We start from the raw sequence: 27288 nt of genomic DNA on the forward strand, positions 1-27288 counted from the left end.
GCCACAAGTTTTACTCACAGGCGGACAAAATAGGCACACTCCTGGCTAATAGACTCTCCCCTAGAACCAAGCTAAGCACCCTCCCTCGGATCAGAAGCGCAGGACACCCGCCCACGTCTAATCCGGTCTGAACTTTCAGAACTTTTACACCTCTCTCTACAGTAGCCCCCCACCTCCCAAGGATAACCTCCTTCCAAAGTTCTTGGAGGGACTCCCCATCCCTGCCTTATCGGATGTTCACAAACAAGTCATGGAAGGCCCCTTCCAGGTAGAGGAGATACTGGGAGTCATAAAGGATCTTAAAAAAAGCTCCGCCCCTGGACCCGACGGTCTTTCGATCCCTTACTATAAAGCCTTTGCCAACACGCTAGCCCCGCACCTGGCCAATCTCGGTAATCATAAAGCTAATGGAGGCCCCCTGGATCCCCACCTTAACACGGCGTATATCACGGTCATCCCCAAACCTGGCAAGAACTTGGAAGATGTCAGCAACTACAGACCGATTTCCCTTATTAATAATGATCTCAAAATTCTCACGAAAGTTATGGCCAATAGGCTAGCCTCCTTCATCGGACGCTACGTCCACAAGGACCAAGTTGGTTTTATCCCCGGCAGACAGGGACCTGATCAAATTCGGAGGGCGATCGATATTATATCCATTCTGCAGTCTAATTGGGAAGGGGGACCCAAACAATCTGGCTTCCTCCTTTCCTTAGATATTCAGAAGGCTTTCGACTCGGTCTCATGGCAGTACATCTTCCAGCTCTTTGACAGGTGGGGATTTGGGGCTCGTTTCCTGGGCTTATTACGGGCCTTATACTCCCAGCCGAGGGCCCAAATTCGAATGCAGGGATACCTCTCCGCTCCAATTCCCATCACCAGGGGGACCAGACAGGGGTGCCCCCTATCCCCCCTCATATTTGCAATAGCCATTGAAACACTGGCGATCGCAGTCCGCCACAACATAGACATTGGAGGTGTCCAGTGCAGTAGTCAAACGCACAAGTGCGGACTCTTCGCGGACGACATACTGTTATTCCTCACTTCCCCCCTCACAACCCTGCCCAACTTATCCCGGGTACTAGACGACTTTGCCAAGGTCCCAGGCTTGCGGGTTAATTACTCCAAGTCTGTGGCTTTGAATGTTTCTCTTCCCACCCACCAAGTCCTCTCACTCAAACAATCCTTTCCGTTCCAATGGAGTGACACTGCCATCCAATACTTGGGTATCTCCCTTACACCTAAAATAGAGATGTTGTATGCCCACAATTACCCCAAATTATACAGACAGCTGGAAACTGATCTCTCCTCATGGTCTAAACACGAACTATCCTGGCTTGGCCGGATTAACTCCATAAAAATGACCCTTCTCCCCAAAATCCTCTACTATTTTAGAGCCCTCCCAATACCAGTGCGGAAGGACCACCTATGCTCTCTGCAAAGCAAAATACTGAAATATATTTGGGGTAATAAGGGGTACCGTCTACCGCAAAACACGCTCTTCCTGCACAGACGCAGGGGGGGGCTGGGCTTACCTAACCTTCACAAATACTACCTTGCAGCTCGCCTAGCCCAACTATCCTCGATTTACTCCAAATATGAGAAACCGGATTGGCAGTCCATAGAACGCTGTTCCGTACCCTCTTTTACACTAGATTTTCTATTGTGGTGCCTGCCCAAAGCTAGGCCGCCCATCATGTCCCCATCCCTATCTCACTCCTGCGCCCTATGGGACGGTCTTCGCAAAGAGCCTTCCCTAGTCTCCATTTTAAGACCCCTTGCTCACATGTTCCGTAATCACGACTTCCCCCCTGGTCTGAACATTGAGGCCTTCAGATGGTGGTTGGACAAGGGACTTTACCGGATAGGTCACTTTTTCAATTCAAGGGGCCCGATTTCCCTGGCTTATTGTATTGAACACTTAGAGCTACCAGACTCAGAGAGGTTCCGCTTCCAACAAATATTTCACTTCTTGAACTCACTTTGGAAAAACAAACCCCTTCCTCCTCCCTTTACTGAATATGAAGCCTGGTGTGGTAGGATCGAGGAGCAGAGGGGTGGTATTTCAGTGATCTATGCAGCTCTCACTTCCCCAACGGGCAAATCCCCCTATATGACGGCATGGGAATCTGATCTCCAGACCTCTGGCAGTCTTGAAACCTGGCAGCTGGCCCTAGCCAGATCCTTTCGTGGGATCCAAAACACCTCACTAATGGAGGCTAGCATCAAATTGATAACCAGGTGGTACCTCACTCCAGTCAGGCTAGCCAAAATATACCCCACGGCTAACCCCTTATGTTTTAGGGGGTGCCAACTTCGTGGCTCCATGATCCACATCTGGTGGGAATGCTCTAGGCTTCGATCGTTCTGGACTAAAATCTTTAACTTGATTTACTTAGTCACAGGCTGCCGGGTTCCGAGAACTCCAGAGGTTGCGTTACTCAATGCCCCTGTTCCTTTGCTGTCTGGTAACACTCAGAAACTAACTTATTTTATCCTATTAGGAGCCAAAATTGCGATTGCCTCCGCATGGAAGCAACCCAGACCCTCCTTCCTCGCAGTTAAGAGGAAGATATCGTGGATAATGTCCCAAGAAAAACTGTCAGGTATTGTGTGAGATACCACACCTAAATTCCGAAAGGTGTGGGACCCTTGGGCCCGTTACATGGGAATCTCTCTGCTGCCTGGGGTACCCCCAGGCTCTCCCCTAGTGACCAGACCTCACCCCTAAAGCGCCCCCTCTTACATTGAATGCTAAACATTCTCACGCTATAACCTTACACCCTTTTAGGACATAGCTTACATCCCCTTACCCCTCTGTCCTACTCTTCTCCTCCTCTCTTCTTTCCTCTGTCCTTCTAGACGTTCTAAGTTTTTGGTTTGCTCAACAGAGCTGTAATTGACAGGTTCACCGTACAGTCCAATTTAACGTTGCGGTGCCCACTGCGGACGGTCCATCAACTTCTTTGTCCCTCTGAGAGGGGGGGGCCTGGGAGGATACCCCCCCATCCTGGCACAGCAAGTTCCCTATTAGGGGTGTCGGGATGGGGGCTCCTGGGTGCTACCCCTAACGGTTCTATTGGGTGGGCTCTCCCTGAGGGGTCACCATTTGTTTACCTCTCTTTTTGTTTAGCCCCTCGCTGAGGAGGGGCATGCCGACTGTACCCTTTTGATATTGTCTGTTTTTCACTAATGTCTCCTGTTTTCATTACTTACATTGTGTCAGCGGGCCCTCCCTGCTGCAGATTGTTTATATTCTGGTATATGTATGTAAGTGCCTTTATCGTAAAATAAAATCTTTTGAAAGTAAAAGACTTGAAGTGTGTTTGTACTTTTGGAGCCAAAAGTGAGCTGTGTAGGTGCAGCTCACTGTAGAGATTTGGCAATGCCGAAGCCGGCTGATCTCAACTGGAGCTTGTGTCAGGGCTGGGCTCAGCCCTTTCTTCTCTGTGCTGGCCGCTCAACTGTGGGCTAATTGCCAGCTCCCATCTCTCTGCACAGTTACTCAGCTGTTGATGATCCTGCTCGTCAGTCCTGCCTACTTAAGCCGTCCAGTCCAGAGGAGCTCTGCCTTCACCTTGGTCACATCACAAGAAACTATCTCCTGCATTCCTGTTTAAAGACTTGCTTTGCTGACATCCCTTCTGGCTCCAGATCCTGCTTGCTGTTCCACTACTTTGATCCCTGACTTCTGCTTTGCTGACTATCTGTCCCGGTTACTGATCTTTGGCTATGTTTTGACTATGTTCTTTTTACTTTTATTATTAAACAAGTGTGATTTAACTGTACTTCTGTCTCAGTCTGATTTCATGGTTTCTGACAGCTTGATGCTCACAAGCTGGCTGCTTGAAGATATCAGTGGCCGTTGGAAAGCTCCAGTACTTCATGTAGCTGGAGCCAAGGTGAGTATATATACCCTTGATGAAGTCACGTGATCAGGGATGCAACACGTCGGTGGGGAGCTAGGTGAAGTCAATTCCGGTCATGGCCGAGACTGGAAGTCTCATTGTTTACTAAGCGGAACAGCGCTTTTTTAACTGTAAGTTACTGCTTTGTTGAAGACACCTTTTACTTGAATACTACACCATGGAGATCTCTCTTTGTTGCATGTAAGCTGCATATGATGGGAAGGAAGGATTTGTAAAGAGAGTAAATATTGTCAGTGCAAGAGGTATTAATCAACTGGCTGGGTGTCCCTGGATAAAGGAGTTTATTACCTTGGAACCTGGATTCACGTCACATAGAGGCTGTACTTGACTTGTAGAGGTCTTTGTCTAAGGTGAGAGGCTGGGGAAAACCACTGGTGCACTACGGATGGTGGAAGCATTTGGTCATATTGGATTTCATTTCTCTGCACAAGCAATTTACGAACTTTGAGATTAGGCACGTTTACTCACTGCATTGTCACTTTGGAATTGTTGCACTTTTGTACTGTTTATGAAAAAAATATTATTTGTTTATTGTTGTGCATAGTTGCACATCCAGTATTATTATATTTGTTCACTTGATACACCATTGTATTCGAAGGTACATCACATTACAATTTGAGTAAGCGCCACAATATTCATGTCATAAGATGCGCACGGGTAAAGCGCTCTGGCGCACAGCTGTGTGCAATAGGAATAAGCTAAAGCACACAAGCACACACTCACAGGGTGTGACCCCTCGCTGACCTATAAAGGAAGTGAGGTCATCCAAACATACTGCTGGTTCGTCTTCAGCTTCCTGTGATTCCCATGTCTGTTCCTGTGATCTGTATTACCCGTTGTGACCTGGATTGCCTCATCGACCTCGCTGATCTTCTCCTCACTCGACTTCTGGCTTGACCTTGGACTCCCGCTTTCTGGACTGTGTTTGACCCTCAGCCTGCATCTGGACTTACCTGCTATCTCCTGTGTTCGACCCCTAGCTAGTCTTTGGATTGTCCTTCTGTCTCAGCGTTCCTGGTACTTGTTGTCTTCTGATCTGGACTGTGTTTGACCCCTGGCCTGCCTCCTGGATTCTGCCTTTGCCTTACGAACTTGCTACCATTGCTTCTGGACCTTCCCACGGGACATCACCTTTCAGCTCTGCTCAAGCTACCTGCTGATCTACTAGCAAGTGACTGTCCTACTGGTAGCTTGTGCCTCTTGGTGCAACCACCCTCTGTGCCACCTTCAGGGGTGGTCTGCGCCAGTCGCAACAGCGACCGCTCTCGGCATCTTGGCCTCGGTGAGTACATTTATATGATAATTCATCACATTATAAGTTGAGTATAGTGCTGCTTTAAAGCGCACGCATAGTCCATGCTCATTTTGGCCTCCAGCAAACCAGCAGACTGGCTTATCTGAGACCAGTGAGCCTGTTGTTCCACCACAGGTAGCTGACTATTTCTCCCACTATTCTGAAAACGACTATCTTCTCAATTTCACCACACTAGTCCCAATATATTCAATGCATTTCAAACTTAGACAGTTCTTGATCAGGAGGAGGCTTCATGACAGAGAACTGTCTAAGTTTGAAATACATTGGCATATATATCTGGGGAAATATCCTCAATGATGGTCACTGACAAACAGTGACCAGATACAGTCTTTAACTCTATTTAAAACTTACCAAAGATTTTGCTAGAATTGGGATTTAAATGTTACCTGTGATCAGACCCTTGTTCGGGAGAAATCATATCAAACAATAGAAACGACTGACATCCAAAAAATACTTTTTAAAGCTATAATAAAGTGGATCCATATTATGTTTTATTAGACTTATTTTATTTAATAAATCAACAGCTGACGTATGTTTTGCTCCAAATAAGTCTTGTAAGGGCCAGAGCATGGAACTTTTATTATTAAAGCTATATAATAAAACAGAGGGACTTGTCCATAAGCAAGGTTAATGGCCTTTACGGAGGGCGTTTATGATTGCCGTTGTATAAATCTGTCACACAACAATAGGTGACTTAAACAAAAGATTTATACAGCACTTTTAAGGTCTATTTTATCTCCAGGGCAAAGAATGTGATTATACGTATACACTTTTTTACTTTATTCAATCAAAAAGAATAAATAAACAAAAATATATCCCTTGGCTAATGGTGAACTTATTAGAAGGTTCTGAATGTGTTACTTACTTTAGGAACTCTATTCTGCAGTAATTGTAGCACATTCATAGGTAAATCTTTAGTCAATAAATACATGAACTTACTGAGATGACACCCAATATTCCCTCTGAGACTATGAAAGTAGAAATAACAGATGCCCAACTGTAATATTCATTGACCGTAATTTGATGGGAAGGAACAGAATAGTCAAATATTCCATATTCTGAAACTACTAAGATCTTATTAACGCTTTCACTACTAGAGCCATTTTGCATTTTTGCATGCATATTGAAATGCACATGAAGGTCAGTTGAAACTCCAAAACATTACACAATTTATGAAAGCAGAGACCCTGGTGAATTAAGTGGTGGTAGTTGCACTTTTTAAGTAAAAAATAAAGTGAAGGTAATTTTAGTGCATACATAAGAAGTATATTACCTACTTTTTTAGTAAAATATAGGATTACATCAAGTAAATAGATAGCAAACATGTCAAGCCTGAAAACTATATGCACACATGAAAAGACAATACACCTCAGTACCCTAAATTGTCCATAGGTGATACTTTAAATGCCCTTACAGGCCATCAGTTTGGCGGTAGCTATGGATTATGACCCTAGAATTATTCCTTTCATTCAGGCATGCATGGCAATATCTAGCTTTTGTAGCAGAATCATTGTTTTCATACAAAGATGAATACAGAAATCATATTTTACATTTTTAATTTACTTTATCGATATCATGTAGGGGGCTGACAAGCCTGAAAGTGGTTGTAAACCCTATTCATGAAATTTGATCTAAGCACATATATCGGTATTGTTTACTTGTCTCTCTCCAAAGCTCTAAGTGCTGTTTCTTTCTGCTGCTCTGTTCCTGTTATCAGCATGAGTCAATCTGACAAGTTCCCCCGACACATGAGATAACAGCAGCTGAAAATTTGTGTCGGAGGGGGCTTAGAAGTAGATAAGCAGAGAGCTTGCCTATTCAGAGTACAGCTCTGTATGTTCCTTTGTTCTTCTGCCTATGTGGAGGAGGGATGTGTCCCTTTCCTCCAATCAGCTCTCACACAGTGTAAGCCCAGACTCCCCACCCACTGCTGAAAGAGGAAACAATAATTCTAACACTATCTGCACTTTCCAAAGAATGTATAAAGGGAAAGACAGCAGATATACATGTAAAATTTATGTAGGGAAATTTGTTTCTCTTTGTGAATCATCTGAGGTATTAACTTCAATGGAGAGGGTTTACAACCACTTTAATGTCAACTCTGCACTTTACCACATCTAATCAAGCACATATTATGCTTGATCAGCTGCAACCCAGACCACTGCAGCAGGGGAATGACAGCTCTGGAACAAGAAGTGACTAAATTGTCCTGCTTCTGGATTCATTCACCAGTGGAAGGATCAGCTAATGGATGTTGACTGAGCTCCCTCTGCTCTACCCACTGCCAACTTCCATGCCTGTCCAAGTCTTGCAAGTAGGACAGCTCAGACAAAGATACATTGCAGGGGGGAGGGGTCACTTGTAGATGGGAGGGGCATTTTGTGATTGTGTTTGTGCTGACACACCTTTCCTTCTGCATTTCTCTTGCTTGTGGTTACCTAAGACAAATGCAAGAAGCCAGAGACAAGCATTCACTAGTAAGACATGGCCATGCTCCAAGGGGGGGGGGGGGGGTGTACCTTGTGCGACATCACAGCTAGCATTACAGGAAACCACGTTTTGTAAGCCCAGTGATGATGCCACAGAGAGTAATAAAATACAAAAATACATTATCCACTACATACTCAAGGTAAAAAAAAAAAATGCTGGGATATGTTCTGAAGGGGGAGTTGGTAGTAATTTAAGTAATGCCTGCACATTTTTTTTTATTACTTTGAACTTGCTGTCTAGCTTCACAGCCGCTCAAAGAACATTTGAAACTTACCATTTCATCTCACTTGTTCCTGCAATTTCTGTTTACGCTTTTGTTGGGTTTCTTTTAATAAATGTGTTAATACATTATACATATGATTTATCCTGTGTGTTTAATGTTGCAGAATATTCTATACACAGTTACCTTCCAATATTGCATGCCTCAAATCAGACCTAATTAAACACTCTATAGAATATTCTATTATTGTAATAATTAAGTTTAAATTAAAGTTTTGCTAATACATAAAGTAATTGGCAATTTATCATTAACACGTTCATAATTTATTATTAATGAAGTAGCATTGTGCCTATGTTCATAGGGATGTGATGCTGGTGCTGTACTCATTAAAAAAAAATATTTTAATCCTTTTTACTAAAACAATTCAGATTGCAATTAACTACATAGTAACCTGTAATTGTACTTAGGCTTGCTGGACAATTGTAACAGCATCAGAAAAAAATCTGTATCAGTACAGAAAAATCCACTTTAGGAAATGAAGGACACAAAAATTCAAAAGATAGTAGGACAAACCTCAAAAATTCTTCAAATATATTAATGGTGAAAAGGTCAGGTCTGAGCATGTAAACCCTTTACAAAATAATCTACAGTAGGTTACTGGGGACAAAGACAAGGCAAATGTATTAAACACATTCTTCATCTCAGTGTATACAAAGGAGCATGGGGGAGCTCATGTCTATAATGGGGGTGGTATTGACACAGCCCCAAATCATCCTCAATGGCTTAAAATGTATATGGTCCAGACATATTTAGACAGAATGAAGGTGAATAAAGCACCTAGATCAAATAGCATACAGCCAAAGATCCTAAAAAGATTGTTTCTAATTTTTAGGGACTCTTTAATGACTGGGATAGTACCCCTGGATTGGCACAATGCCAATGTGGTGCCTATATTTAAAAAAGGGTCAAAGTCTAACTATAGACTAACTATAGTAACTATAGACCTTTAACTTATATAACCGGGAAGATACTGGAAGAATTTAATAAAAGACCACATAGATGAGTTCTTGCTGGAAAAAAAAAATATTTGAAGCAACAGACAGCATGGATTCATGAAAGAAAGAAGTTGTCAAACAAATCATATTTCTTCTTATGAGAAGGTAAGTAAAACCTGGGACAGAGTGGTGGTTGTGGATGTGGTATACTTGGAGTTTGCAAAAGCGCTCAATACAGTTTCCCACACATGGCTAATGTGTAAGGTAAAGGCTTGGAAAGATCAGTTTGTAAATGGATAGAAAACTGGCTCAAAAAAGACCATATTCAGAGAGTAGTGGTTATTGATTCTTACTCTGAATGGTCTAAGGTTATCAGTGGTGTACCCCAAGATTCAGTGTTGTGACCCTTACTTTTTAATATCTTTATAAATGATATTGGTCTGGGATCAAAAGTACCATTTCAGTCTTTGCAAATGACACCGAGCTATGCAATGGAATAACGTCCTTACAGGATGTCTCCAACTTGCAATCCAACCTCAATGCACTGTTTAATTGGGCAACTATGTGGAAAATGAGGTTTAATGTTGATAGATGTAAATTTATTCACTTGGGGGCTAAGGATATGTATACATCATACATTCTAGGGGGAGTAAAACTGGGGGAATCAATGGTGGAGAAGGATCTGGGTGTTTTGGTAGATCATAAGATTAATAATAGCATGCAATGCCAAGCTGTGGTTTTCCTAGCAAGCAAAATACTTTCTTGTATTAAGAGAGGTATGGACTCCAGAAATAGAGATATCATTTTGCCCCTGTACAAATCATTAGTAAGACCCCACCTGGAATATGCAGTTCAGTTTTGGGCACCAGTTCACAAAAAGGATATTGGAGAAACTGGAGAAAGTAGAGAAGGGCAACCAAACTGATAAGAGGCATGGAGGAGCTCAGTTATGAGGAAAGATTAGAAGAACTGAATTTATTCTCTCTTGAGAAGAGGAGATATTGTGAACTTGGTTTTGAGTTATTTACTTTAAGGTCATTACAGAGGACAAGGGGCATGCTTTATGTCTGGAGGAAAAGAGATTTATTCTCCAAATACGGAAAGGTTTCTTCACAGGAAGAGCTGTGAAAATGTTGAATAGAGTCCCTCAAGAGCTGGTTCTGGCCAGCTCAGTGGATTGCTTTAAAAAAGGCCTGGATTCTTTCCTAAATGTAAATGATATAACTGGGTGCTAACATTTATAGGTAAAGTTGATCCAGGGAATATCTGATTGCTTCTCGGAGGATCAGGAAAAATTGAGTAATGTCCGTGATACTTTTTTTTTTTTTTACTAACATACAATTTTTCAGGACAAGCTTTCGAGGTATGTCCCCTTCTTCAAGATCCAAGCAGTACTGATTTACAAATTTTTAAGCAGAATGTTAAAAAAAAAAAAAAACATCTCTGAGGGAAAGGAGAGAGAAAAATAAAAGAGAGAAAGGGGTAGGAGTAGGGGGATAAGGGGACATACCCTGAAAGCGTGTCCTGAAAAATTGTATGTTAGTGCAAATAAAAAAGTATCACGGACAGTATTCAATTTTCACTGTCACAATTGCACTAATACGGCTACAATCACATCAAGGAGGATCAGGAAGGAATTTTTTCACCTGCTGGAGCGCATTGATTCATGCTTTGCTGTTTTTTTTTGCCTTCCCCTGGATCAACTGTGGGTATAGGATTGTGTATATATGATTGTATGATTATTTTAGTTTTTAGGATATTTTTTTTACCTTTTATTGGTTGAACTATATGGACTTGTGTATTTTTTAAACCAGACTATTTAAATAATAAAAGAAATGGTAATTCTGGGACCAGACTGGCTAGTTTAATGTACTGTTGGTTGAAAAAATATGGCTTTATAAGCGATTGCAGGCCTGTATGGGTTGCCATTGATTGAAAAGGCATCTAAGAGCCAAATGGTTTTGACCCCTTTTTAGTGCCAATCACTGTCACCTCTGATGCACCTAGAGTATCTGTTATTAAAGTTACTCAACTATAAGAGTATTGTTCATACAGTCTGTTTTGTGCTTACTAGGGATCAATTTTGTATCAACAAATTCTTCCTGGGAATTAAAAAAAAACAACCAAAAATTTCCTGCACGTGCTACTATATGATCCTAACTAATCAGGAAGCCAGCATTTAACTATGGTTCCCACATTCATATAAAACAGTAACAATAGAAAGTGCAGTGCTATAAACATATGCACTTTACATAATCCTCTCCTAATTATACACATTAATTATGCAGGCAGTGCAAATACTATATGGACGTGATATGCTGAACGCAACAAATATGTGCAAAACATCTTTGTCATAAATCCATATGTGGAAAAAAGGGAATAATGTAAACAAAAATGTGTCCAAACCTACTGCAGTTTTCTCTACATGGAATCCCCAGTGTTGTTCCACACTCCTTAAAGGAGATCTTCACACGCTTGAAAATAGATGTGTACTCACCTCTTTGGTTGGACCTCTACTTTACATGAGGTCAGAGGTTAATACTTCATGTGCATCAGACACCACTACACTCTACCCAAGCTTTAGGCTGATTTCCACTTCTAGGGAGTCTACGCCACTCCTGCATCACAGGATCACTATATAATCCAATTGTACTGTATTTGCGTGGGAGACAATGAAGGGACCAGTGCTGAGGACAGAAGGGCTCCAGATCCCTGACTCTACAGGGGTGTCACTTCGGCTCTTACACTTTCCTGCTCAAAGAGATGCATATCCTGGTTGATCTTGGCTTGGCTCTTTAACTCATCCCTAGAGAATGAAAAAAAATAAAAATTTGGGGTTATTTTGGTTATGTTGATTTTTAAGCATCCCAAAAAAAAAAAAAAAAAGATGTGCTTGCTTAACATGATCAGCAGTTCATTTAAGTTGAAAGTTTACATTACTTTGCAGAATTGGTGAAGTTTTAAACATGTTTTCCAGCCCAGAAGCATTCAATTATATTGGATTAATCGACCGTGGTCAAGAAATGTCTATGCTAAGTGATTATCATTTATCTTACAGCACAACCTTTTATTGTTATGGATGGCATGTGGAAGTATTGTGGGCCAAAGACTGCATGGCTAAATATTAGCCTGTTCATAAATAGTCTTTTTTTAAATCATTTCTGGAATAGTGAGACTTTAGTAAGGGTGATCCCAACTGTTATAAATGGTAGATGGCATAGAAAGTTTTGGGAGCCAAAGACTGCATTGCTAAATATTAGCCTCTTCATAAATAGTGTTTTTTAATAATTTGTGGAATGATGACATTTTACTAAGAATGATCCCAACTATTATAAATTGTAGCATCAGAAACATTGATCTGTTGAATTTAATAGAGGTTTTCGTTAGTTCAACATTTTTCTGCACTCAAAAAAGTGTTCACCTGAAGATATTTTCTTGTTTTTTTGGCATTTATAACCAGTACAATAAACAAACAATATGTTCCCTATTTTATAGTAAACTATTTGCTAAATGGGATGTTCAAGAAGGAATGCTATGTAAATAATTCTTCCTTTACTGTGATAACAACATTGCAGCGGGTAAAAAATGCATCCCCTTAAATGTACAAAAAAAAACAAATCCACAAAGTACAGAAAATGTAAGAGCTTTCCAGATCCTGTCTATTTCTCAAAATTTTGCTTAAGTGTAAGTGTTTTTATTAATAGACTATAGAAGAGTTATCAACCTTGTCAAGTTTTTACTGCGGTATGGGTCCCCTATTTGTCCTAGCGATCATTGTTACAAGGATTAAAAGTAAAGCTAAAACCAATTTTATATTTTGTTTTTTACCAATAATTTTTTTATTGAAGTATATCAGTTACAGTAAAGAAGTAATTTCACCTAAACAATGCAACTTTGTGTATCACAAAGCTTGACAACATACATGATAGAGAAACAAATCTTGGGTTACATGTGACTATCCTTAAGCAGCATCTACAATTAACATACCTATAAGCAATAGCCAAAAAACAGGGTTTGTTGATACTGCATATAATACACCTCAAGAATAACGCATAAAGCACAAAGGACCCCAACAAACCAATATAGACAATCTTGATGATGATAAACCTATAAACTCTTTGAGTAAAGGCTCCTCTCTAAGAGTTTAATAGAGTAGTAATGCAAATATACACTCTTATTTTGTCTAACTTGAGATGAAAAATATTGCCAAGTAAAACCAACAATTTTAATTGCCACTATACAGGAACAAAGGGAACTTTTGTAATAGGGACACTTTTTGTGGTGACAACAGTCTAATGCCCTGTACACACGGTCGGACTTTCCGATGGAAAATGTGCAATCGGATCTTCTGTAGGCTCCATCAGACTTTTTCCATCAGGATTTCTGTCAGAATTTTCTGTCGGAAATTCCGACACAAAGTTTGAGAGCAGGATCTAAAATTTTCCAACAACAAAATCCGATTAAGTTTAAATTCCGATCATGTGTAGACAATTCCGACAGACAAAGTGCCATGCATGCTCAGAATAAATTACGAGACGAAAACTATTGGCTACTGCCCTCTTTATAGCCCCGTCATATGTGTTCTACGTTACCACGTTCTGAATGATCGGATTTTCCGACAACTTTGTGTGGCCGTGTGTATGCAAGACAAGTTTAGGCCAAAATCTGTCAGAAAAAATCAGATGGATTTTGTAGTCGGAATGTCCGACTGTGTGTACAGGGCATAAGAGAGAAGATCTTCCTCACTTTGAAGACTTTTCTTCCCATATTGAGATGTCTACAGGACAGAAAGTAAAGGGAAATTTCTCCCACAGGACAAGGTGGAAACAAATGACAGGGCTTTAACTATTCCTAATCTATCCCAAAAGAGTTTCAACTTTAGATACTTAATAAACCGCAAATCCTAGTTTACCAGGGTTTTTTTTGTTTTGTTTTTTTACTTTATTTATTATTATTATTATTATTGTTATTATTATTATTTTTGCAACAGGAGAATTTTTTTTAAAGTATATACAAATAAATGTCTACGTTCTTGCCTATAGACAGTGTTACTTATCTACATTGACCATTAGCGGGGTTACAGTATGTATTTCTAGATATTTTTCCAGAGTCACCAAACTGATTAGTGTGCATCTGTTGAATGAAATTGGTTAGAATAGATTAGGAAAACAATAATCTAGTCATCTTGAAAGACTTTCCCATATGGATGTTTAGCATTGGTGGTTTGACCTTGGAAGATAATTTGAAGACTTCATCTTAAGGTGTACTAAACCATATCTGAGTTTGTTTAGTAGCGTTTATGTGGATATTATCATCCTGGAATATAGGAGATCATAGGGGATACATGGGACTATCAAATGACCTTATATTGCTAGGTCTTTATTATATCTTGCCTCCTTTACTTTCCTAATATTATCTTGCCTAGAGTCAGATGTGTAGTAAGCAGCATTGTTGGAGAAAATAACAGAAGCTTTGGGATCAAGTGTTTTAAGCTAAGTGAGTCACCCCCACCACAAACTACAGAAAAAAAAATTGTTCAATTACTGTACTGTTACTATGCTAACTATACATTATTATACTAAATTAAAGTGGAATTTCAGGATAAAGAAAAATGTCTAGCCAACTCAAAGTTTCTTTGTCCTCGGTTGGACTTTGACCCATACATGCACTGCACAACCAACTCTCTCTATACACAAACTAGTTTTACAAGAGAGTTCCTCTACACTGTAGAGGACTCAGACAAAATTGAATGCTCTATCTAGGTTCTATAAAAATACTGAATAAATTGTGCCATGATAAATGACTGTACGTGAAATAGAAAATGAATGCAGAATAGGTTTTGATTCAAGAAAATGATTAGTATTCCACTATAGTCCTGACCAGGCTACATGCACTGACATTTCATAATAATAATTATTTGATGCATCTCTTCAGTTTCAGAAATGGAAATTAAATAAAAAAGTTTTCAATTACAATGGAGCTGAGCCAATGCTACGAGTAAAATCTTGAGATATGACTCCATCATTTATTTAGCTAAACTGTTTTTAAATTGGAGAATTACATACATTTGCTTTTCATAAAATGTTCACTTTGCTTTTTTATGAGGATAACAAATCACTCTATACTTGTCACAGTTTTTTTTTTCCTGAAAAACAGTTTTCATGTTTTTCTGTTTCTCTCAAGAAATTCTTAGAGGAAGTAAAGAACGAAATTATTTGCTAAATTATAATTTTCTCTTCAGGTAAACAACTCTGGTGAGTAAACTAATTTAACTCTAATTATGTTGTTACTTTAAAGCAGAATATTATCATTGAGGGGTCATATGAGTTCAGTTACTGTATATAACTATTTTGGTTACAAAATAAATCCAATATATTGTCCTTGTTTAGAAATGTATTTTCTAAATACATTTTCTGCATCTGAAACTGAAGGAAAGAAAATTAAATACTTTAAAAGCATGAGCTAATGTGTCTTAAAACGGAAGTCTAATTGCTAATATTTTGCCATCCCATTGATTCCACCCTACCCCTTCATAAACGTGCAAAATATTTTTTTTTGATAAAACCTTTTCTACTTTTGTTGGAAAACAACAGAAAGAAAGATAGAGGAAATTACATCATAGTCATGTAGTTCCACAAGAAACTATTTGTTTCCTTCCCTGTTTCTTCCCTGCACCCCTCATTGCAGTACATATGAATAACAACCATGTAGTTCCACAAGAAAGAACATTACTGTACTGTTTCCTTACTACTATACACTAAAATAGAATTCCAGGATAAAGAGAAAAATGTTAGAAAGATTTGTATACGGCCATGATTATGCCTAACAGATGAAACATGTTGGCTGTTTTACACTCCATTTGGTGTTTGCCGACTGTCCCTCCAGTGGTTCACAGAATACAGAAGCATCAGCAGCCTTTCAGTCTGAACACCAGGTGGAGCTGAGGATTTAAGGATGATAGCAGTTGGTACTACTACATCAGTTTGCACAGATCTGCACACTTTCCTATTTTCAGGCTGCTTCGGTGCGGTCACAGCATCTAGCCCCACTGTTATCCAGCGGCAGCTTCAGGGGAGTGGAGGGGGCACAGACAATCGAAGGGCCATAGTAAGCCTATGGGTGATGATGCCAGCCAATTATCAAGCATTGTATCCTTTCCTCGGCAGGAAGAGCTGGCTGACACAAGGGAGAGATCATGTGTAAAGTCTGAACTGACCTGAAAATTAGTAAGTATACTGATATTTCTTACCCTGGTTAGTCTTTCCATTCAGAGACTGGGCTGTAGGGCAGTATTCCAACATGATAATGACTCCAAACACACCTCCAACCAGCCTTGCTAAAGAAGCTGAGGGACTGGGTGATGGACTGGTCAAGCATGTATCCAGACCAAAACCCTATTGAGCATGTGTGGGGCATCCTCAAACGGAAGGTGGAGGCGCGCAAGGTCTCTAACATCCACCAGCTCTGTGATGTCATCATGGAGGAGTGGAAGAGGACTCCAGTTGCCACCTGTGAAGCTCTGGAGAACTCCATCCCCAAGCGGGTTAAGGCAGTGCTGGAAAATAATGGTGGCCACACAAAATATTGACACTGGGCCCAATTTTGACATTTTCACTTAGGGGTGTACTCACTTTTATTGCCAGCCGTTTAGGCATTAATGGCTGTGTGTTGAGTTATTTTGAGAGGACAGTAAATTTACATTGTTATACAAGCTGTACACTCACTACTTGACATTGTAGCAAAGTGGAATTTCTTCAGTGTTATCACATGAAAAGATAGAATAAAATATTTACAAAAAATGTGAGGGGTGTACTCACTTTTGCAAGATACTGTATACCCAGTGAAGTGAACTGCCTCAGATGATACACAGGGATGAAACAAAACGTTTTACATGTATATCTGCCGTCTTCAAAATTATATATGGTTTAGAAAGTTCAGATCGTGTTAGGAGTTTTCTGTTCCTGTTTAACACAGAGTTAAGTCTGGGCATACAGCCAAGACAGCTGATTGGAGGAAAGGCACACACCCCCTCTCCACAGGCAAAGACTCTCAGAGGTGTTCTGTGACACGGCAAGCTGCCTGCTAATCTATTTATAGCTACTTCCCGACAGGGCCGGACTGGGAATAAAAACCAGCCCTGGAAATAATTTCATACCAGCCCCATAGCATTATTATACCAGCCCAACAACATAACGTCATTATTTTCTTGTTTATAAAAGGGAAAACCATGCATTTTAAAGCACATTTGAAGAGTGTATTATATATAGATAAGAGAGGTGTGGAATTTACAAACAGCACCAATTGTTTACTGGCAAAAAATCATGGCATTTACTGGCACATTTTTTACTGACACTGCAAAAAAAGGGTGCCAAAAATTGCAGTTTTCAGTGCAGATATCAATATTTACGCTATAAACATGTAGCTAATGCTATTAGCAATGTGTTTAAGTTAAACAAAAGTCAAAAAACATATTTCTCCATTTACATGAAAGTCTGAGTACTATAACCCAGTACAGAGTTCCCCCTTACATCAGGAGGATTCCCCCTTTACAGTGCAAGGGAACTCTGACATAAAGGGGAACATTGCAGATCATGATCTAAGCGGGAACTCTGATATAAAAAGGGGGGGACTGGTGACCTCAGACCCCACTTATATCAGAGTCCACTGCATTCCCCTTTACATCAGAGTTCTCACTAACATCAGGGTCTGCAGCATTGCCCTTTACATAAGAGTCCCCCCGTGCACTGTAAGGTGGAATCCTGAAGACTATGATGTAAAGGGGAACTCTGGGAATGTGGGGAGGACTCTGATGACCAGAGACCACCTTCCACAGAAAGAAAACACTAAGATAAGGGGATTTACTGATATAAGGGGGAAACCTTTATATCAGTGCCCCCTTACAATAGTGTATTGCCCCCCCCCCCCCCAGGCTGGCCTGGTGATGCTGTCACCAACCTCCTCTCAAGTGCACTGTGCAGGGCTCAGTCTGTTGGCTTCAGCTCGGTGGCTCTGGTTTTATCCCATAGTTTCTTCTTCACAGTCCATACATGTCTGACTTCTCCCATGACTCCCATCCTGGCGGCACTCCCACTCTTGACTCCTCTCTAGGGGAGGTCAGAGGCTGCAGATGGTACAGGGGAGGTCAGTGGCTGCGGAGGGCACAACAGGGGAGGTCAAAGGCTGCGGAGGGGACGTCAGGGGAGGTCAGAGGCTGCAGGGGGGATGACAGGGGAGGTCAGAGGCTGCGGAGGGGATGACAGGGGAGGTCAGAGGCTGCGGAGGGGGGAACAAGGGAGGTCAGAGGCTGTGGAGGAGGGGGGACAGGGGAGGTCAGAGACTGCGGAGGAGGGGGGACACAGGAGCTCAGGGGCTGTGGAGGGGACAACAGGGGAGGTCAGAGGCTGCAGAGGGGGGCAGGGGAGGTCAGAGGCTGTGGAGGAGGGGGAACAGGGGAGGTCAGAGGCTGCGGAGGAGGGGGGCAGCAGGTCAGAGGCTGAGGAGCAGGGGGGCAGCAGGTAAGAGGCTGTGGAGGAGGGGGGGCAGCAGGTAAGAGGCTGCGGAGGAGGGGGGGCAGGGGAGGTCAGAGGCTGCAGAGGAGGGGGGACAGGAGGTCAGAGGCTGTAGAGGAGGGGGGCAGGAGGTCAGACGCTGCAGGGGGACACAGGAGGTCAGACACTGCAGGGGGGGACAGGAGGAGAGAGGCTGCAGAGTGGGAACAGGGGAGGTCAGAGGTTGCAGAGGAGGGGAACAGGGGAGGTCAGAGACTGCAGAGGAGGGGGGAAAGGGGAGGCCAGAGGCTGTGGAGGAGGGGGTCACGGGATGTCAGAGGCTGCGGAGGAGGGGGGAGAGAAGGTCAGAGGCTGCAGGGGGGAACAGGGGAGGACAGAGGCTGCAGAGGGGGGACAGGGGAGGCCAGAGGCTGCAGAGGAGGAGGGACAGGGGAGGCCAGAGGCTGTGGAGGAGGGGGACAGGAGGTCAGAGGCTGCAGGGGGGCAGGAGGTCAGAGGCTGCAGTGGGGCACAGGAGGTCAGAGGCTGCAGGGGGGACAGGAGGTCAGAGGCTGCAGGGGGGAGTTCGGGAGGTCAGAGGCTGCAGGGGGGCGTTCAGGAGGTCAGAGGCTGCAGGGGGAGGGGAGGCATTCAGGAGGTCAGAGGCTGCAGGGGGGGGCATCCAGAAGGTCAGAGGCTGCAGGGGGAGGGGGAGAATTCAGGAGGTCAGAGGCTGCAGGGGGAGGGTGAGCGCTCAGGAGGTCAGAAGCTGCAGGGGGGAGGGGGGGCATTCAGGGGGTCAGAGGCTGCAGGGGGAGGGGGAGCGTTCAGGAGGTCAAAGGCTGCAGGGAGGAGGGGGGCGTTCAGGAGGTCAGAGGCTGCAGGGGGGAGGGGAGTGTTCAGGAGGTCAGAGGCTGCAGGGGGGGAATTCAGGAGGTCAGAGACTGCGGGGGGGCATTCAGGAGGTCAAAGGCTGCGGGGGGACGTAAGAAGAGGCACACGCCACCAGACGAGACCTCACTGAGCGCTGCTTTACTTTTAAAAATGACGCCACTCGGCGCCATCGTGTCACTGCGCATGCGCCTGCCTTTCCGAAAATTGCTGAGCGTGTATGCACTGCTTTCACTTCTAGTTTATTCATCTATGTGATATATTGCTTGGACTTATTTGGCACTTAGCACTTTACTTATACAGTATATGCATACGGATTGCTTTACGGAGTTAGCACTTTATTTATTTATACGGAGTGTTTTACGGATTTATTTCCGAGTGTGATTATTTCAGTTGTTCACGATATACATATTTGCACTAGTCACTTTGAATTTTTGCACTTCATTTTTAGCACTGTGTACTTTTATTTTTAGCACTTGCTATATTATTATATGTGTAGCACTATGACACTTTGATCCACATTATTTAATAATTGTCATTTGATCTCAATATTATTTATCTACTATAGGGATTTTATAGCGGGTTTACGACTAGCTATATTTTGGTGTAACATTGCTTTTGATTGTCTAATTCACCCCCGACCATTTACTTTCCCCGTTCTCCCCCTTGGTTTTCCCATCTCCCCCCTTGGTTTTCCCCCCTGCCTTTTCCCCTTTCCCCTTACAGCGCAGCACTATTACACACTCTATTTATCTCTATTAGGGTTAGAGTTTTTCCCTGCATCAGTGCTTGCAGCAGTAGCCCATCTCCCCCTTACAGTACACTTATAGGGTCGAGCGCAGAGGTACTACACACAATATATTAGTGTGTGTTAAAAGATTCAATAAACAAAGGACTTTCAAAACTACGAATCATTATCACGAATATATATACATACATAAATATCGAATTTCAACAAACACAAATGAAATTATAGCGCATATAACAAATTAATTCAACATGATTCGAGATTCAGTATTGACACTCTACAGAAATAACGTATAATCCAAAAAATGTTAACGTAACATAATGAATATAACAGGACGAAATTATGTATTTTACAAATGGTAATTAAGGGGGCAAATCCTTCTGGGGCTGAAGTGTTTAAGGAAGAATTATTTACTTTTTTAAAAAATTTTTATTTCCTGTTCATGTTAGTTGTCCTATCTTTCTAGGTGCCCTAGCACACTAGCTGTGAGGTTGGACAGAATGCCCCTTGGCACACAGCTGTCCAACACCACAAACTGACAAGGAGGTGGTTGCTTTGTTTTGTAGGGTCCATCTCCGGCTCCCAGTACTTGCCTGAAGCATGCAACAGCATGAGGAATGCAGAGGGAGCAGAAGCTAACACACATCACCTTCCTCTGCATTACTCATGCTGGCGTTTGCTACTTTATCCCATCAGGAACTAAATCATATAATAAAATATTGATAAATCTTATTTAACCACTTTCTGTCTGCCCCATAGCAGATCTACTACTACAGGGCAGCCCACTTGTGCAGAAAATTTCGTATTTATCACAGCAAGAAGCCGATCTGCGTGTGCCGGGCACTGGAGTACAACACACAGAATGGAGTTCTGCCTATGTAAACAAGGCAGATCTCTGTCCTGATGGGGAGAAGGGATGCAGTTTGTGTTCCTGCAAAAAAGAGAAGAAAATCCATCTCTCCCCCTAGTAAAAGTAACACACACAAATCACAAAAACAGTGTGTAGGCACACAGTTAACTCTTTGATTGCCCTAGATGTTTAACCCCTTCCCAGCTAGTGTCATTAGTACAGTGACAGTGCATATTTTTAGCACTGATCATTGTATTAGTGCCACTGGTATCAGCAAAGTGTAAGAATTATCAATTAGGTTTCTACTGTCTGCAACAATATTGTAGTCCCATTATAAGTTGCTGATTGCTGTAATTACTATTATAATTTTTGTAGATTATTTGTAGATGCTATAATGTTTGTGTAAACCAATCAATATACACATTTTTGGGATTTTTAGGATGTCCTTTTTTAGCCAAAAATATGTAGCAGACTACATATTGGCCTATATTTATGAAGACATTCGATTTTTTACAATTTTTTAATGGATATGTTTTAGAGCAGAAAGTAAAAAAAATATATTGTTTTTTTTTTTTTTTTTTAATTGTCAGTCTTTTTTTGCACAAAAATAAAAAAAAGTGCAGTCGTGATCAAATTCCACCAAAAGAAAGCTCTATTTGTGGGAAATAAATGACACAAATTATATTTAGGTACAATGTTGCATGAATCCACAATTGTCAGTTAAAGTGTTGTGTCGCAAAAAATGGTGTGGTCATGAAGGGGGATAAATCTGCTGTACGTCAGGTGGTTAAACATAGCACACTACCCCCTGGTAGTACAACTAAAAATCACACTATTATATACAGCATCCTGAAAACATCAGGCAGAGAGTTTTTATCTTAATATGTTTTATGCATTAAGATAAAGAAACCTTCTGTGTGCAGCAGCCCCCCTCAGCCCCCTAATACTTACCTGAGCCCCAGCTTGATCCAGTGATACTGTATGAGAGCATCGGCTGACCCAGACTCTCCTTCTGATTGTCCGAGACACAGAAGTGGGTGCCATTGGCTCAGTGAGAGCCAATGGCGCTAAGTTCTGGATAAACAGCCAATACTTGGTTAAAATAGTTCTTAAAGAAGTTAAATAACAATTAGCAACAACAAGTAAATGATACCAATGTACACAATAAAAGACAATCATTAAATTGATTCCTCAAGAAGGCTATTGTTTGCTGTAAGTACTACCACTTCTAAAGGGGAACTCCAGGCCAGCCTGTAATACCTTTAATCCTAATGAGAGATGAGGTAATATAGGTACCAGCAACATGTCCAATTTAAAAGCAATACGATAACAGTGTTCAATGTACAAGGCCTTGTAAATATCTTCACCAGCAGTTGGATCTCATAGAAGACAATAAATCATGTAAGAGTTTAACAAAAGGGAGTCATTAGTCAGCATAGAGGTTTTGATATGGTAGTAACAGGTTCTCTTCACACTTCCAAACCATAATGCCTGCCTGTAGGGTTCAAAAGTGAATAGTGCATCAGCAAAGTGGGCAAGTGCCCTCTCACCAGTCCTGCGACCAGGGCAGAAAAAGGATGTCTTGGCAGATAGTTCTTTAGTGGCTTGCTTGGCCCCCTTGCGACCTGATTGCCACTTGCCCTATGATGCCTGCAGTCTTCATCAGAGGCAGTCTTCACTTTCTGGTGGGATGCCCATCTTTAACCATCTCGGGATGGTCTCTGGAACCATCTTTGGATGGTTCTTTAGCAGGTATCTGTAGTCTCTCCTCAAATGTCCATTCACCTCCCTGCCTCGTGGTTATCTCTCCTCAGACCAACAAGCTGGAGTCTTTAGCTAGCCCCCCTTCTTGCAAAGCAGGCTGAGTTTGGTAATTCCATCCCTGTAGAAATCAATGAGGCCTTTTGTGATGGGACCGCATGCCCTATGGTCCTCTGCTGCTGCTGCTTCATTGGCTCCCTCTCCCTGCCAATAAGGACACAGAGGAGAGAGCAAAGTGGATGGATGTCTGTGAGTGAGCACGGCTCATCCCTCAAGGAAGAGCCGAGGGAGGGGGAGAAATCCCACGCAGGGACTGACAGGCAAGCTATCCCTCAGTGAGCGCCTTTGTCAGTGTCTATTCAGTCTGGCGGTCGCCAGCGGGCATGGTGGGAGGTGTGGACCACGGGTAACAGAGAAGCCCCCGCTACACAGTCCCCCCATTTGATGTTTGGGATAACTTATCTGCCACGTTCCTTCAAAAACTGTGTGTGCCTAGTGTACCTAAAATAAGTGATGCTATGTTGAAGGTAAAGGGTGGTGATACCGAATATTGATTTGATTTGGATTTCTCTTCTGTTCATTTATTTTACATTTTGTTCATTGATAAAAATAAACTATTAATGAATTTGTAAACAACATTTTATATTCTTGATCTGTGTCTGTTGTACCACGTACTTGTATGAAAAAAGTATCCTGTTCTCTTTGTATTGCTTCCTTTGCGGGAATTCCCTGGTGTTCCTGCCAGTCCCTCTGCTTTCCTATTATTAACTGGCCGCGTTAAGCAGGAGAGCACACCATGGTCAGTTCTAGACATGTGCATTCGTTTTCGTCCGAATGCATTTTCGTCCGAATTTCAGCTATTTTCGTTTTCGTTTTGACAAACGATAACGAAAGCACAAAATCCGAAAAACGAAAAATCCGACATAAATAAATGCTTTATTTTCGTTTTCATTGTTACAACAGTTCGATATAGAATAGGAGATTCGACATGACTCTGACAACAATCTGTGTCTATAGAACCTGTGTTTGAATGTGCCTAACCTTACCTCTATTAGTCCAAGATTATATAGAGAAAATATTCGACAGAGAAAAAAGATTTGACAGAGAGAAAAGATTCTGCAAGTTACTGTCCTAAAAAGTGTTTGGGGACCCGGGTCCTGCCCCAGGGGACATGGATCAATGCAAAAAAAAGTTTTAAAAACGGCCGTTTTTTCGGGAGCAGTGATTTTAATAATGATTAAAGTGAAACAATAAAAGTGTAATATTCCTTTAAATTTCGTAGGGGGGGGTTGTCTATAGTATGCCTGTGAAGGGGCGCATGTTTCCCGTGCTTAGAATTGTCCCTGCACAAAGTGTCATTTATGCAGGAAAAAAAGTCCTTTAAAATCACTCGCAGCTATAATGAATTGTCGGCTCCCGTAACACAGAGAACACTCATTGAAAGTCATTGATAAAAAAATAAATAAATAAATTAAAAAAAAAGCGTGGGGGTCCCCCAAATTCAATTACCAGGCCCTTCAGGTCTGGTATGGATATTAAGGGGAACCCTGCCTCAAATTTAAGAAAAAATTTGACGTGGGGTTCCCCCTAAATATCCATAACCAGACCCTTCAGGTCTGGTATGGATATTAAGGGGAACCCCACGTCAAATTTAAAAAAAAATTGACGTGGGGTTCCCCCTAAAAATCCATACCAGACCCTTTATCCGAGCACGCAACCTGGCAGGCCGCAGGAAAAGAGGGGGGGACGAGAGAGCGGCCCCCCCTCCCTCCTGAACCGTACCAGGCCACATGCCCTCAACATTGGGAGGATGCTTTGGGGGTCTGTGACCCCTCAAAGCACCTTGTCCCCATGTTGATGAAGACAAGGGCCTCATCCCCACAACCCTGGCCGGTGGTTGTGGAGGTCTGCGGGCGGGAGGCTTATCAGAATCTGGAAGCCCCCTTTAACAAGGGGACCCCCAGATCCCGGCCCCCCCCCTGTTTGAAATGGTAAGGGGGTACAAAAGTACCCCTACCATTTCACAAAGAAAGTGTAAAAAATGGTTAAATAAAACAAATACACTTTTGAAAAATTCCTTTATTAAAAATAAAAAAATAAAAAAAAGATTCCAGCGGCGGTAATCCACTCTTGCTATCCAGCGACGGACGGTCATCTCTCCAGCGATGTCTCATGTCATCCAGCGCAGCGAATCCTCCGTCCTTCTTCTGTCTCCGTGGAGGAGACACTGCAAGGATTCCGGCGGGTGACGTTTCTTATATACGGAGGGCGGGGCCACCCGTCACCTGACCCCGCCCCCCTCTGACGCAAGGGGAAACCCGGGGTTCCCTGTGACGTAGGGGTGACCCGCACCCCTCTGATGTAACACAGGCAGGTTTCCGTTACATCAGAGGGGGGCGGGGTCACCAATATATCAATATATCATTTAGTGACAACTTTGTGAAAAAAAAAAAAAAAAAAAAAAGTTTGTAATTTTCCCGCAACTTGTGGCAAAATATAAAATATTCCATGGACTCAACATGCCTCTCAGCAAATAGCTTGGGGTGTCTACTTTCTAAAATGGGGTCATTTGTGGGGGTTTTGTGCCATCTTGGCATTTTATGGCCTTCAAAACTGTAATAGGTAGTGAGAAGTGAACTCAAAAATTTACGCCCTTAGAAAGCCTGAAGGCGGTGCTTGGTTTTCGGGGCCCCGTACGCGGCTAGGCTCCCAAAAAGTCCCACATATGTGGTATCCCCGTACTCAGGAGAAGCAGCAGAATTTATTTTGGGGTGTCATTTCACATATGCCCATGGCATGCATGAGCAATATATCATTTAGTGACAACTTTGTGAAAAAAATAAATAAAAAAAAAAGTTTGTAATTTTCCCGCAACTTGTGGCAAAATATAAAATATTCCATGGACTCAACATGCCTCTCAGCAAATAGCTTGGGGTGTCTACTTTCTAAAATGGGGTCATTTGTGGGGGTTTTGTGCCATCTTGGCATTTTATGGCCTTCAAAACTGTAATAGGTAGCGAGAAGTGAACTCAAAAATGTACGCCCTTAGAAAGCCTGAAGGCGGTGCTTGGTTTTCGGGGCCCCGTACGCGGCTAGGCTCCCAAAAAGTCCCACATATGTGGTATCCCCGTACTCAGGAGAAGCAGCAGAATTTATTTTGGGGTGTCATTTCACATATGCCCATAGCATGTTTGAGCAATATATCATTTAGTGACAACTTTGTGTAAAAAAAAAAAAAAATTTTTTTTTTTGTCATTATTCAATCGCTTGAGGCAAAAAAATAAAATATTCAATGGGCTCAACATGCCTCTTATCAATTTCCTTAGGGGGTCTACTTTCCATTTTAGCACCTCAAGAAATGAGATAGGCAGTCGTAAACTAAAAGCTGCGTAAATTCCAGAAAATGTACCTTAGTTTGTAGATGTGACAACTTTTGCGCAAACCAATAAATATACAATTATTGACTTTTTTTTTACCAAAGACATGTGGCTGAATACATTTTGGCCTAAATGTATGACTAAAATTGAGTTTATTGGATTTTTCTAATAACAAAAAGTAGAAAATATCATTTTTTTTCAAAATTTGCGGTCTTTTTACGTTTATATCGCAAAAAATAAAAATCGCAGAGGCAATCAAATACCATCAAAAGAAAGCTCTATTTGTGGGAAGAAAAGGACGCAAATTTTGTTTGGGTACAACATTGCATGACCGCGCAATTACCAGTTAAAGCAGCGCAGTGCCAAAGTGTAAAAAGACCTCTGGTCATTTACCAGCAAAATGGTCCGGTCTGAAAGTGGTTAAAGTAATGATGGCCACTCGTTTTTCTTTACTTAGCTGCTTTTTTCTTGCCATAATACAAATTCTAACAGTCTATTCAGTAGGACTATCAGCTGTGTACTGTATCCACCTCCTGCACAACGCAACTGATTGGTCCCAACCCCATTTATAAGGCTTGAAATCCCACTTATTATACCTGACAGGCGACTACCTCTTGAAGCTCATCAACAGAATGCCAAGAGTGTGCGGAGCAGTAATCAAAGCAAAAGGTGGCTACTTTGAAGAACCGAGAATATAAGACATATTTTCAGGTGTTTCACACTTTTTTTTGTTCAGTATATAATTCCACATGTGTTAATTCATAGTTTTGATGCCTTCAGTGTGAATCTACAATTTTCATAGTCATAAAAATAAAGAAAACTCTTTGAATGAGAAGGTGTGTCCAAACTTTTGGTCTGTACTGTATATATATATATATATATATATATATATATATATATATATATATATATATATATATATATATATATATATATATATATATATATATATATATATATATTTATATCTATATAGATAGATAGAGATATCTATCTATCTATCTATAGATATATCTATATCTAGATAGAGATATCTATCTATCTAGCTATCTATCTATAGATATATCTATATCTATATATAGATAGATAGATAGATAGATAGATAGATAGATAGATAGATAGATAGATAGATAGATCCTTTTTTAATGGTGAATAAAGATCTGAAATTCCTTACTGTGCCCATAACCATCACAAGAAAGCTTGATATGCTCTAACTTCACCTTC

The sequence above is a fragment of the Lithobates pipiens genome, unplaced genomic scaffold, assembly GCF_037356315.1.
Source record: "Lithobates pipiens isolate NorthernLeopardFrog02 unplaced genomic scaffold, aLitPip1_a1.2 Scaffold_19, whole genome shotgun sequence".
Taxonomy (NCBI): domain Eukaryota; kingdom Metazoa; phylum Chordata; class Amphibia; order Anura; family Ranidae; genus Lithobates; species Lithobates pipiens.